Source organism: Chinchilla lanigera, unplaced genomic scaffold (genome assembly GCF_000276665.1).
Source record: "Chinchilla lanigera isolate Chin_1 unplaced genomic scaffold, ChiLan1.0 scaffold00141, whole genome shotgun sequence".
Taxonomy (NCBI): Eukaryota; Metazoa; Chordata; class Mammalia; order Rodentia; family Chinchillidae; genus Chinchilla; species Chinchilla lanigera.
Genome location: NW_004955542.1, coordinates 1,923,448 through 1,934,993, shown reverse-complemented (window position 1 = coordinate 1,934,993; position 11,546 = coordinate 1,923,448). Strand labels below are relative to the sequence as shown.

The 11,546-nt window shown below is 55.4% G+C and overlaps 1 long non-coding RNA gene across 1 annotated transcript; it reads right to left on the bottom strand.

Annotated features, from left to right (window-relative positions):
• Nucleotides 1–1,214: 1,214 nt before the first annotated feature.
• LOC106147313 lies at nt 1,215–11,546 on the bottom strand. The gene is made up of 4 exons (XR_001232155.1): nt 11,423–11,546; nt 5,463–5,723; nt 4,649–4,720; nt 1,215–4,127 (listed from the first exon to the last, which is right to left on the bottom strand). It is a non-coding gene; the product is annotated as an uncharacterized LOC106147313 (long non-coding RNA).

Below are 11,546 nucleotides of genomic sequence, written 5' to 3'. Positions count from 1 at the left end.
TGCTTTCTTTTGTTGTTTGTGTGTGTGACTCTCTCTTTAGCTCAGTGTTTACTTTCTCTGCAGCGTTCACTATCTTCCTTGTTTGTGTGTAAGGTATTGAGGTCTGCTTGTTTTCCTGCATATGCACTTGTGATCTCAGGCCCTGGGGTGAGTTTCAGGGCTTACAGGGCCGTCTGCGGGTCATTTGCCCCTCACGCTGCCTTCCCCTGTGTCACACATGACTTGTTTCCGAACTCTTGGAGTAGCCGGTAAAAGAGCTTGTTCTTGACTGCCCTGGGAGAATCCACTGTTCCCTAAACTGAATGGCCAGAATGGCTTTCACACACCTGCAGTATTTTTTTCATGTCTGTCTACCTCACCAAACTTCAGAGCTCTAGAGGGAGTCTGAGCACGCTGTGCCTTGGATTCTTGGCCCAGTGGCCAGCACATGCGTCCTGCGTGACAGTGACCCTGGCTTAGTTCTGAGCAGGTGGTGGCAGCTGCGAACCTGTGTGGGTTCTCTTGTTCATCGCCACAGCGACGCTCAGAAGCCAGCGTCCCATGCTGGCTCGGCGGGCTCATTACCAGCAAGCAAGAAAGCTGGGCCCCTGCCCCAGGCCAGCGCTCGTGCAGGGCCGTGCCTGCCTGCAAGCTTCCTGAGTCGGCGGAGGTGTGCAGGTTGCTGCTTCACCATCCTGGTCATTTCACTGAGTCCTCCCAGCCTGGGGTGGACCGGGCACACTTGATCCATTTTCAGAAGGGCTTGAGAGAGGAGGACACAATGAAAGATCAGTATGCTCCTCTGTCCCCAACTGCAAGTGAGACAAGGGTCCTCCTGTCACCTGTGTTCCTCTGTCTCCCCTGCTTTCCCTTCCTGCCCTTAGGATCCAAGTGCACAGCTCTCCCTCAAAGACTGCCTGCTGAGCCCTCCCCGGCCCTGTGCAGCCTCTTGCCAGGGTGAGTGTGGGGGTGTATAGTCTGTTCAGCGTCCCAGCCACCCAGGGTGCCCCGTGTCTGAGCACGGACATACTGGTGTGCAGTGGCCAGGCCCCACTTCCCAAGGGACGCAGGGCAGCCTCTGCTCCTCAGGTGGCCCCAGGGGCTCGGGCCAACCAGGGTGGGCGAGCAGTGTGCAAATACGGACCGAAGCTGGGACCTGGGCCAGGAGCTCCTTGGGGACCCCAGTGTACCCCGTACACCCCTCCCTCGAGTGAGAGGCGGCCTCCCACCTCGGGCAGCTCCAAACCCAGCCTGGGCCAGGCCCCTGCCCTCCCACCCAGCCTTGCGTTCCCCACACCCAGAGCTGTGGCGAGCTCCCCCACGGAGCCTGACCTCTGCTTCAGTCAGAAGAGAGCTCAGAGCCTCTTCGGAAAGTGGTGAGGGCGGCAGAGTGAACCTGTCTGGAGTGAGGCACCGCCTTCTGGGCTCCGTCCCAGTTCCACACAGAACTCACCAGACCTTCGGACTCCCGAGACCAAAATGGGCCTGGACACCTTCCGGGCCGCTCCTCTGAAGGTTGCGTCCCCATATTTCTGAAGCAGTAAGAAGCGGAGCCCAGCCCATCCTGCCCCGGCTTGAATCTGGATTTTGCTAGAAACCCCGCATTTCCCAGGGTGGGTGCCGCACCTGTGCCACCTCCAGCCTCGATTTCCCTCTGGTCGATGTCCCATCCCCTTCCGGGACAACTGGAACAGCCAGAGGCTGCACTTATGAAACCCAGGCCCGATTTCAGACTCCCCGGCCCTCAGAGCAGCCTCGCTCAGGTCCGGGAGGTATCTTCCTAAACCCACTGACCTGCCCTCTGCCGTCCCATCCCAGGGACACCCAAACTGGAGTGGCTCAGGCCCCGCCCACAAACACTGCTGCTCTCTCCTGTGGTCTCCTGCCCCTCCCCTGCTCCCCTAGCAGGGCCAAGGTACACCCAAGGGTGACACCTCTGCCAAGAAGCCCTCCAGGGTTCCCTGCCAAGCCGCTTCCTGGCCACAGGTCTCCAGAGCCTGGCTCTGCCCCAGCCTCCTTGGGCACCTCCTGGGCTGTTCGGGCGACCTTGAGAACAGCAGGACGGAACTCTCGAACACCTCTCTGAAGAGCAGATTCCCTCTCCAGCAGGATCAGCATTGCAGCCCAACACACCCCAAGGTCCAAGGCCAGCAATGGAGACCTGAGGGGCAGGGTTGGGACAGGAGGAGGAGCTGCAGCCTGGCCAGTGCCGAGAGGAAGGGGTTTCCAAGCCCTCTTCTTGTCAGCTAAGGGGCTAGGCCTCGAAGGACCTGGGGCCTGGGACGGCTCATGGCCCCGGAGGAAAACACGAGGGGCTTTTCATCCTGACTCAGGGATGACCATCCTGATGAAGATTCTTATGCAGCAGACACGGGCTTGGAGTTGGAGCCTCCGGCCCCCGAGAGCGTCCACATGTGGGCAGGGGAGCGTCCCATTCCCAGTGTTCAACGAAAACATGAAAAATGGCAAGAAAGAAATTCCTAAATCTGGGGGCGCGGCCTTATTTCCGGGCGTTTCTCTGTAGATGCCCATGTGCACATTCAAGGACTGGCAGGGAGGCACATGCCCCCACGAACCCGCAAGAGCCCTTCCTTCATGACTGCGGCCTGTCCCTGACCCCGGGTGGCCGAGCTCAGGGCCCCTAGGGCGCCCCTGGAGGCTCCTTTGTCTCCCCAGTCTGGCACCCAGGCCTAGCTGTCAACCCCATCAGCACTAAAGCGCGACCATTTGACCTCCCGTCCTTCTCAAAACATCCCAGACAGCTCCCTGGGTAGAAGGCCGGTGGCACTAAACGGAGATTTATGTGACAGCTCAGGGGAAGGACAGGGCCACCTTGGGTTTGTTTAAAAGAGGAATCATAGAGCCTGGGCCCGACCAGCCACCTCTGCAGACCCCAGCCCCAGAGTGGAAGAGAGGCCAGCTCCATCAGCAGCCAACCGAGGACGTGTGGAGGTGGGCACCCCAGCCAGCCTGTCACCCCCACTTTGTTCTGGTCCTGGCTGGCCACCGGGTCTTTCCTTCTGGGGCAAGGTGCTCACAGGCGCAGAGTCGGGAGAGTCAAAAGGAGTCTCCAGGACCCAGGGGAGAGGGCACAGGGGGTGGGCTTGAAGTGACCCCCGAAGGCTCCCCCTCCGCCACCTCCCTTTCCTTCAGGTTTTGTGGGTTCCTGTGGCTCCCCCCTTCTCCCCCTGCTCGACCACACTAGGCTCGGGGTTCCTCTCAGCACACCACTCCCGTGTCCGGTGGTTCCAGTCCTCTACCCTGATTCCTTTGCTACCCTGCCTCCCACGGTGCCAGGACCAGCAGCGTGGCCCCAGGGGCCCCCAGGGAGATGCCCACCTGGAGCAGGGAGGAGGTGAGTGGGGTCCTCAACCTCAGGGACTGCACGGGCGGGAGGCTCAAGAGGGCCAGTTTGCCTCACCTCTGTGGCCCTTGTTGGCCGCCAGGGTCTCTGTCTCTGCTTTGTTGGACGGCTCTTAGCTGTCCTTCAGCGCTGGAAGGAGGACCGGCCTGCACCAGGTGTCCCTGCGGTCTCCTCGCCTGCGCCGCCTGGTGGCCATCATCTGCAAAGTCAGAACCCTGCAGGGCAGTGAGGGGTGACCCTGAGCTCGGTGGCGCAGGTCCCCAAAGTGTGGCAGCCCAGGAGCCCGTGGTCTGAGAGTGTGGCCAACCTCAGATGGGAAACAAGGGATGCCCTGCTCCCTGGCCCGGTCCCCACAGTCCAGGCGGCACTCCTGCCGTGGGGCCCCAGCCACCAGGAAGTTACCGGAAGGAGAGTGACCTTTGCCTCGTCTTTGCTCAGAAGTCTTCATCTGAATCGTCAGCCTCAGCAGTCATCCATGTGCTGTTACCTCACGTCCCCCTGCAACTGCATCCTGGAGCATGCAGCACCCCGAGAGCCCGGAGTGGATGAGGTGTCAGGTGTCACCCAGGACTGTGGGTCCTGGAGCTGGCGTGGGCTGAGGCCTCCTGAGGCTGTGCCTTCTGGGACGCCCGTGAGCACCGGCGCTGTGAACGTAGAAGTGGGAGCCACACCAGCACTTCCCTTCTGCTTTGACAGCCTGCTGCCACCGGGAAGATAGGTCGAGGAAGCCGGTCCACACAGCAGATGCATGAGCTCTGCCGCACACAAGAAGTGGGGTGTCCCGCTGGAAGGAAGGATGGAAGGCGGACACTGCCCCAAGGCCCAGGCCTGCCTGCTCCTACCGGGGGATGCCCTTCCTGTACCCCAGGGCTAGGCGGGGCTCACACACTGGAACCACACCCCAGGAGTGCTGAACCCCGCGTGGCCGTGTGGCAAGTCCCAGCCTGGTGTCCTCCAGCCCCAGTGGCCACTTAGCGTGGACACTGACCCTTCGGCTGGTTCCAAGGTTCCAGAGCACTCAGCCCAGGGCGCCAGTGAGAATCAGCTACACCAGATGAGCCATGCTGTCGTGAAAGGCTCTGATAGGGCCTGCAGCAAACAGAACTTCACCTTCGTCCTGCCCAGTTTTGGCACCCTACGTGACAGTGGGCACTTTTCATGGACAACACACCTAGTAGCTTCCTACTGAACGGGGAACCATGGAGCCAAGGTCACCAGCTCCCCCCAGAACTTCACTGGTTTTAGCTGAAGAAATTGCATGTCCCTGGCAAACCCAGACAGCTGCTCGCCCTACTCGGAACCTACTTTGAGAAAGTCGCTCTGAGAAGTTACTTCCAACGCACATTCCACACGATTCTCTCTTCCCTTTCTCAGAATCTTCAACAAAAGAAGTAAAACAACAGGAAATCAAATCAGGGCGAAAGCTGCTGGACTGCGGGGCTGAGCCCAGTCCTCACCCCAGGGGAGGGAGCGGCGGGGAGCAGGGGTGCTTGGGTGGTCACCTCCTGGTTGTCAGGAAGGGAGGGTCCCCGAGGGAGCTGCGGGCATTCATCAGAAGCCTCTGTGACCCTGTCCAGACTCTGAAAGATTCCTGGATCCCACAAAGGCCAAAATAATTCATGAAGGCTGTATTTCATCTGAGACTTCACAGTTATTTATTGGGAAAACATTTTCTCTAAGAGGAGGAGGGAAGAAAGCCTTACTCCTCCTCCTCCTCCTCTTCGTCTCCTGGCAGCTTGGCCAAGGGCCGCATTCCATCCGCCGAGTCCTGGCCACCTCCTGGCCCTCAGCTCTGTCCCCAGGTCACAGCACAAGGGGTCCTCTGGCCCCTCACAGCCTCTGCTGAGAGTGCCTCTGACCTCCACCAAGCCTAGCACATGGGGCTGTGGGGAAATATTTTTTTCTTTTAGACATGTTGACCTATTTTCTTAAACTTTCGGTTTGGGGCCCTCAGAGTGTAACAATAAGGCGAGGGAAATCTAATTTAAAAACACCAGACTTCTCCACCCTCACAGCCTTGGGCGAGCGGCGCAGCTCGAGTGCAGCCCTTCCAGAGGGACAGCCAGGTGCAAAGCAATCGCGCTCTTTGGTCAGGGGCAGGGTCGGGCCCCAGACTCACTTCCCTGCCTTCTCTGTAACTACAGCCTTCCGGTTGGTTCTAGTTTCCTGCAGTCTCTGCCCGAACAGCCTTTCCTGGGTCTGGATAATTTACGGGCGTGCGTCTCCAGCAAGGAGACCAGGACCAGCTTCCCAGGGCATCGCAGACGCATTGCGAGGAGGACTGCAAGCACTCCAAAGACACAGGTGTTATTTACTGCCATGGCGGGTGCGGGGGCTCCGTGCTGGTTTTGTTTGTGTTGCTCATTTGATGAATACAGATCTGTGAAAGGAAGAATAAGTGCAGGGCGTCCTAGGTGGAAAGGGCAGAGTGAGAACCTCCAAACATTTTCTCTGAATAAGCAACACAAACTCTGGCAAAAAATAAACAAACAATTTTTAAAAAGCTTTTTTGTAGAACTTGAAGATAACAAAAGGCTCACAACAGTCTAGGGGGCTTTATTCAAGTACAGCGCCTGCATCTCGGAGCAGTGGGGCTCGGGACTTCGAACTCGCCCTGCCTTTCCCCTCTCCAGCTGAGCAGTAGCCGGAGCTCGTGGGGGTGAACAGCAAGATGGCCGCAAAATGTCCAGAAGGGGGTCTGGGGAGCCCCACGATGCTCGTGAGATCTGGACGGCTGTGTGTGTGCAGGGTCGTGAGCCTGCTGAGGGCCGTGTGTGCCCTGGAAGGACCTGACAGGGCCCGAGGCCTGGATGCTGGCTGAAGTGGAGCCTCTGTGCAAACAGGAAGGGAAGACAAGCACAGAGCTGGAGCCCGACTGCCTGACTTGATGGACACACAGACCGGGCCTTCAGCCAAGCTCACCAGACTCACTGATTCCAGGCAGTTAAGGAACTTCTGTCCAGCTACCAGCTGCAGCTAACTGAGCACAACACAGGGTGGTACCAGTGGGGAATACAGAACACAGAGTCGGCCAGGAAGTCACTAAGCATGCAGCAAACCCTGAGAAGTAGGAGAATCTGATTTTCTTATTATAGTACCTAAAATGTTGAAGAAACAAAGCAATAAGCTGGTGTGGCCCTTACAGAGGAATTAGAGCAGTTGATAGAAACTGTCACTGAGGGTGCCCAGATGTTAGACTTACTAAACAAAGAGTTTAAGTCAGCTACGCTGAATATGTTCAAAGATCTAAAGGAAACCATCTCTGCAGGACTAAAGAAAGACATAAGATCTGTGTCTCAGTAAATACAGAACACCAGTGAAAAGACAGAAGCTGTTCTCTTTATCTGTTTTTAACTGATATGTAAAACTGTTACAATTATACAAATCAATGTGTGCCACACCGGCACCAACACATGTTGTCTTGCGTCCTTTTGATATCACCTTTTTAAAGAACCACATAGAAATTCTGGAGTTGAAAAGTATTGGAACTAAAATTAAAACTGTGCTGGGGCATCAATAACACATTTGAGCTGGCAGCAGAAATAATCAGTGAGCTTGAAGACGTGTCCGTCAACAGGGCTGTTCCAGGTTGAAGATCAGCTATAAAGAAGCATGTGTGCTTTACCCCATTGGAATTTAGCATTCGTGGACTGGGCCAGGTGTGGGTTTCTTGGTCTTGCTTCCTCCACAGGTCATGCCTGTGAGATGCATCTGTATTATTGCACAGGACTGTAGTTTGGGGGTGTTATTGTTGTTTTTGGTATTGGGGACTGAATCCAAGCCCTTCACAGTGAGCTGCAGCCCCATCTTTTTTTTATTTTTTATTTTGAGTCAGGGTCCCACTGAGTCACTAAGGTACCCAGGCTGGACTCAAACTTGCAAGCCTCCTGCCTCCATCCCCTAGAATGCTGGGATTATAGGTGTGCACCACCAGGCTGGCCTGTTACAACTTTTTAAGTCTCATTTTCACTAGTGTCCCATGGAATAAATGTACACTCATTTATTTATACACTTGGAGTGATTTGAGGATTGTTGCTATGAAAATTCTAGAACATTCTTCTAGAGCCCACAGGCACAAGCTTCTCTAATCACAGAGGCAGAGACATGCCAGGGTATAGGATTACACAGCCCCTGTTTCACTGAAAATGCCCCATTTGCTTGAAACAATTAATACTCCTTCAGCAGCACAGGAGTTCCTCCCAGCCACACCCTGCACAGAAGTCTGCTTCAGAGCTGTTTGTCTCTGCCAGCCTGGTGGGTGTGGGACGGTATCACATTGTTTATAAGCCATTCAGATGTCTCCTTTTTATGAGGTGCTATTAGCAGCCCATTTTGTCCACTAGTTCTGTTTTTATTATCATTGCTTTGTGCAACTTCTCTGTACATTTTGTACGTGAGTCCTTGTAAGGTGAATGTGTGGCAGGCCCCACATCCTTCTCTACTTCACTTGTGCCTCTACTTCACTCCCTTAGTGACGACCTGTGGTAAACTAGAGGGTCCTACACTTGGTGCAGAGCAAGAAAACTATCTTTTCTTTGATGGTTAATTCCATTAGTGTCCTACTTAAGAATTCCTTCCCACTCCAGGGTCATGAAGACGAATTATATTTATATGATTATATGATCTTCTGAAGATTTAGAGCTTGACTTTTGTTTTAGTTTTGTATCTTCCTGGAATTGAGTTTCATGTGTGGTGTGAGGTAGGGATCTATTTAGTCACTAGTCATGTAACAAATGGCCCCAAAGCTTTTTGGCATAAACCACCCATGTATCCACACACTTGTGGATTTTATGGGTGAGGGTTGATAATGGACATGATGGAGAAGGTGTTATTTGCCTCAAATCCTGCCACAGCTGGGTTCTGAGGGACCTCTGAAGGCAGAGCTGTCACAGGAGGGCGGGGCTTTCTCCATGCAAGTTGGCTTTGGCTTCCTCTCAGCAAGGTGGGTGGGTTTCATGGACAAGTGTCCTGAGTTCATGGGGCTGGGAGGAGCTGTACTTGCCTCAGTGTTCACCTTGGCACTTGCATCTATGAGCGTACTTACCTAGGTCTTCCTGCATTCAAGGAATGGCACTGTCACAGTGAAAGAAGAGTATGTGGGTAAAGACACACAGCCACAGCCTCTCAGCCGTAGGCATGGCTTCCCTTGGGAAATGCCACCTAGGGACCCCGTTTTATTGACTGGCTCTCTGAAACAGTCCCTCCTGACATCTGGTTTTGCATATGGACCCCGTTTTCCCAGGATACTTAAGAAAAGTCCGTCCTGTTCTCACTAATGCCAGCTGCCATATACACTAAGGCCCTGCCTCTGGGGCATTCTGTTTTGAGACTTTGCATTCTCTTCTGTTGTTCTGTTAACCCACTCCCTCTATTTCCATTGTCACAGAACATACACATTGTTAAGCACAGCAGGTGTCTTGACACCAAGGACCCAGTGTGTGGCTGTCTCTCTCAATCTCTCCTCTGCAGGTGCCTAGGAAATCCTGGAGCCCACTTGGCCTTCTGCCAGGCCATCCATCCTCAGCTGGCACTAATCAGGACTGGGCATCTGACTCTGCTGAGGGAAGATAAGGCTTGAATGACTGCCATCTGTGCAAATAGTTACCTTTGGTTTCCAAGAAAGGGTCAGAGTGATGTAAAAGTTTGAGGAGAACACCCATGGCCTCTGGGTTGAACAAAGGAAGCTCCACAGGCATGGCTGTCTGTGACACGAGCCCTCACAATTGTGGGAAAGCCAGCTGCTCTCCCTAAGATCTCATAGATGGGCACAATCCAGGTAAGTGTGCACTTAACCATGGCTTGCACAGTGCACGTCTTGACTTGTGCGAAGCAGCTTTCCTCTCATTCCTCCATAAGCACTGCAGAGCTCCTGTCCATGGATGTGGCTGGGTACATCCTCGGCCTTGCCTGGACCTCTCAGCCCCCATCTGATGGAGACCACTATGAAGCAGCCCCAAGCAGGACTTAAATTAATCAATTGTCTTTTTATGTTTACTTGTGAATCTGTCCAAAGCCTAGGCTACTTGTCTAGAGATGGATGGTAGACTCATAGTAAGTGAATCTCTGTGAGTCACTGATCTCTACTAAAGCCTATAATGGCGGATGAAGCCGGAAAGCTTCAAAGGATAAGACAAGATCACAGCCAAGGACACCTGGATCCAACCTCAACTAGATAAAGACTGTAGCCTCAGGCATCTCACTCCTGGGTGGATTAATTTAATACCTTACTTGGAGAAGTCCTTGAGTAAGTCTGCCCTTCTTGAGTACTCTCTTCCCTTTTTCTGCTAACCAAATAAAAAGGCCACCCAGAGAAAGTCTTGGTCTTAGCCCTGAGAGAATCTTGAATTCTGTGAGAGGGCTTCGATCCTCCTGGAGCCCTGAAATCATTCCGTTTGCCTCTTTTTATTTAGCCTTCACAGTATACTCATTCAGGAGATTTCAGCTGGGCACGTTTCTGCCAGTGTGGTCATCAGGGAAAGGCTGGATTAGACAACAGGACATCCAGGAGCCGCCCGGAGGGCACCTTTCTCCCTCCTTGACAAATACCCCCATTTCCAAAGGGACTTTCTGAAGTCCCGAGGAGGCACTGGCTGCTGGGAAACTATTCGTTGGATCTGGGTCAGGAAACACGGGCGAGTCACAGTGACGTCACTCAGGACAATGCATTTATGAGTTTCCACCCTTATGAGGAGGTTCCCTTTGTTTCAGAAGAAAACAGATGAGGCCCAAGCACTGCTTCCCCAAGCCCAGCTGGCTGTCAAAGCAGTGCAGGAGGTGACTTCCTGCAGAGCACAGCAGCAGAGGATATGGACAGCAGAGGGGGTGTGGGATGGAGGACCGAGTGGAGCCACCTGCTTTGCACCATGAGCCAGGAACGGAGCCTGCCCTGCCCCCTTGTGCCCCTGCTGGATCCATGAGATCCTTGGGGCTGGGGAGATGCGGCTCACTCCCAGGGCTCCTGAGCTGCACAGGAGGTGCGATCCCGTTCGAGGAGCGTGGTTCCTGGACAGTGCGTTCTTGGTCCAGTGTGAGTTTTCTACTTAACCCCTCACACCCCAGAGCCCTGGCCTGCCACCTTGCCTGGGTCAGCAGAGTGCAGCCTGGAGTGGGCTCCTGTGCCACCCGCTGCAGGAAAGCTCATGCAACAGAGCCAGGCTGGAAAGGGTCAGCCCACAGAGAGCCCTGGGCGTGGCGTGGCAGTAGCCGGGGTCAGCCCTAGACCTTCACCCTGCACCTGCACCCTGCACCCTGCACCTGGAAGACTCCAGGCGTGACTGCTGCCCACCGAGCCCAGACAGACCCTGCCCAGAGGGACATGAGGGGCAGCTGTCCAGGATGCTCTGGGAGGCGGAACAAGGTCCTGCCCCCAATGACAGGGCTGACGGCAGGTCCTCCTCTCCCCTTCCCCCCAGCCTGCCCCTGTGGCTTCTCACTTGACCCTTCCCCTCTGCCCTTCCCTTCCCTGCACTACACGCTTGGTGTCCCTGACACCACTGCACACAAGGTGCCCACTCTCCCTACTATCACATGAACCAAGGGAGGTGGGGAGCGCTGGTGCTCAGCCCCCAGCATGGGTGGCAGGAGGTGGGGCTGGGGGCTTCTGAGTCTGGCCCCAAGGTGGCCACCTGTGCCAGCTATCATCCCCTCGCTGCCCCAAGCACAGCAGGGCACACTTGCGTCCACTCTCACCCACCAGGCACAGCAGGGCACGCCCAGATCCACTTCTTCCCCCCTCAGGTGCCCACTCATGAACCTGGTATGTGCTCAGGTCACTTTCTTTCAGGTTATCCCTGAAAGAACACCCGTGGGAACTGACGTCAGAGGCGATGCCGAGGCACCTGGCCCCTGTCCTGGGCGTGGCCTTGTAGCCTCTCGAGGCCTCTTTGCAGCTTTGCCCGTGCTGGTCGGCAGGATTGGCCCTGGAGGGGGCCAGCAGCCACGCCTGTCCTTTTGGGGTGGAAACAGGGCTACGGCCCTCTCCTGCCCCACCATCTCCCCACCCGAGGAACTCTCCTTCCTGCCTCCCTGGGCTGTGTCAGCTGCAGGGACACCTAAGCCATAGTTCAAGCAAACCATCACCTGTGGTCACCGGGGAAACAGCTGGGGCCCCGTCTCACCCGCCTGACTTGGACATGGAGGACAGGAGACGAGCTTGGAGATGCGTCCCCCTCCCGCGTGCGCACGCTCCCTCCATCTCTGGGCA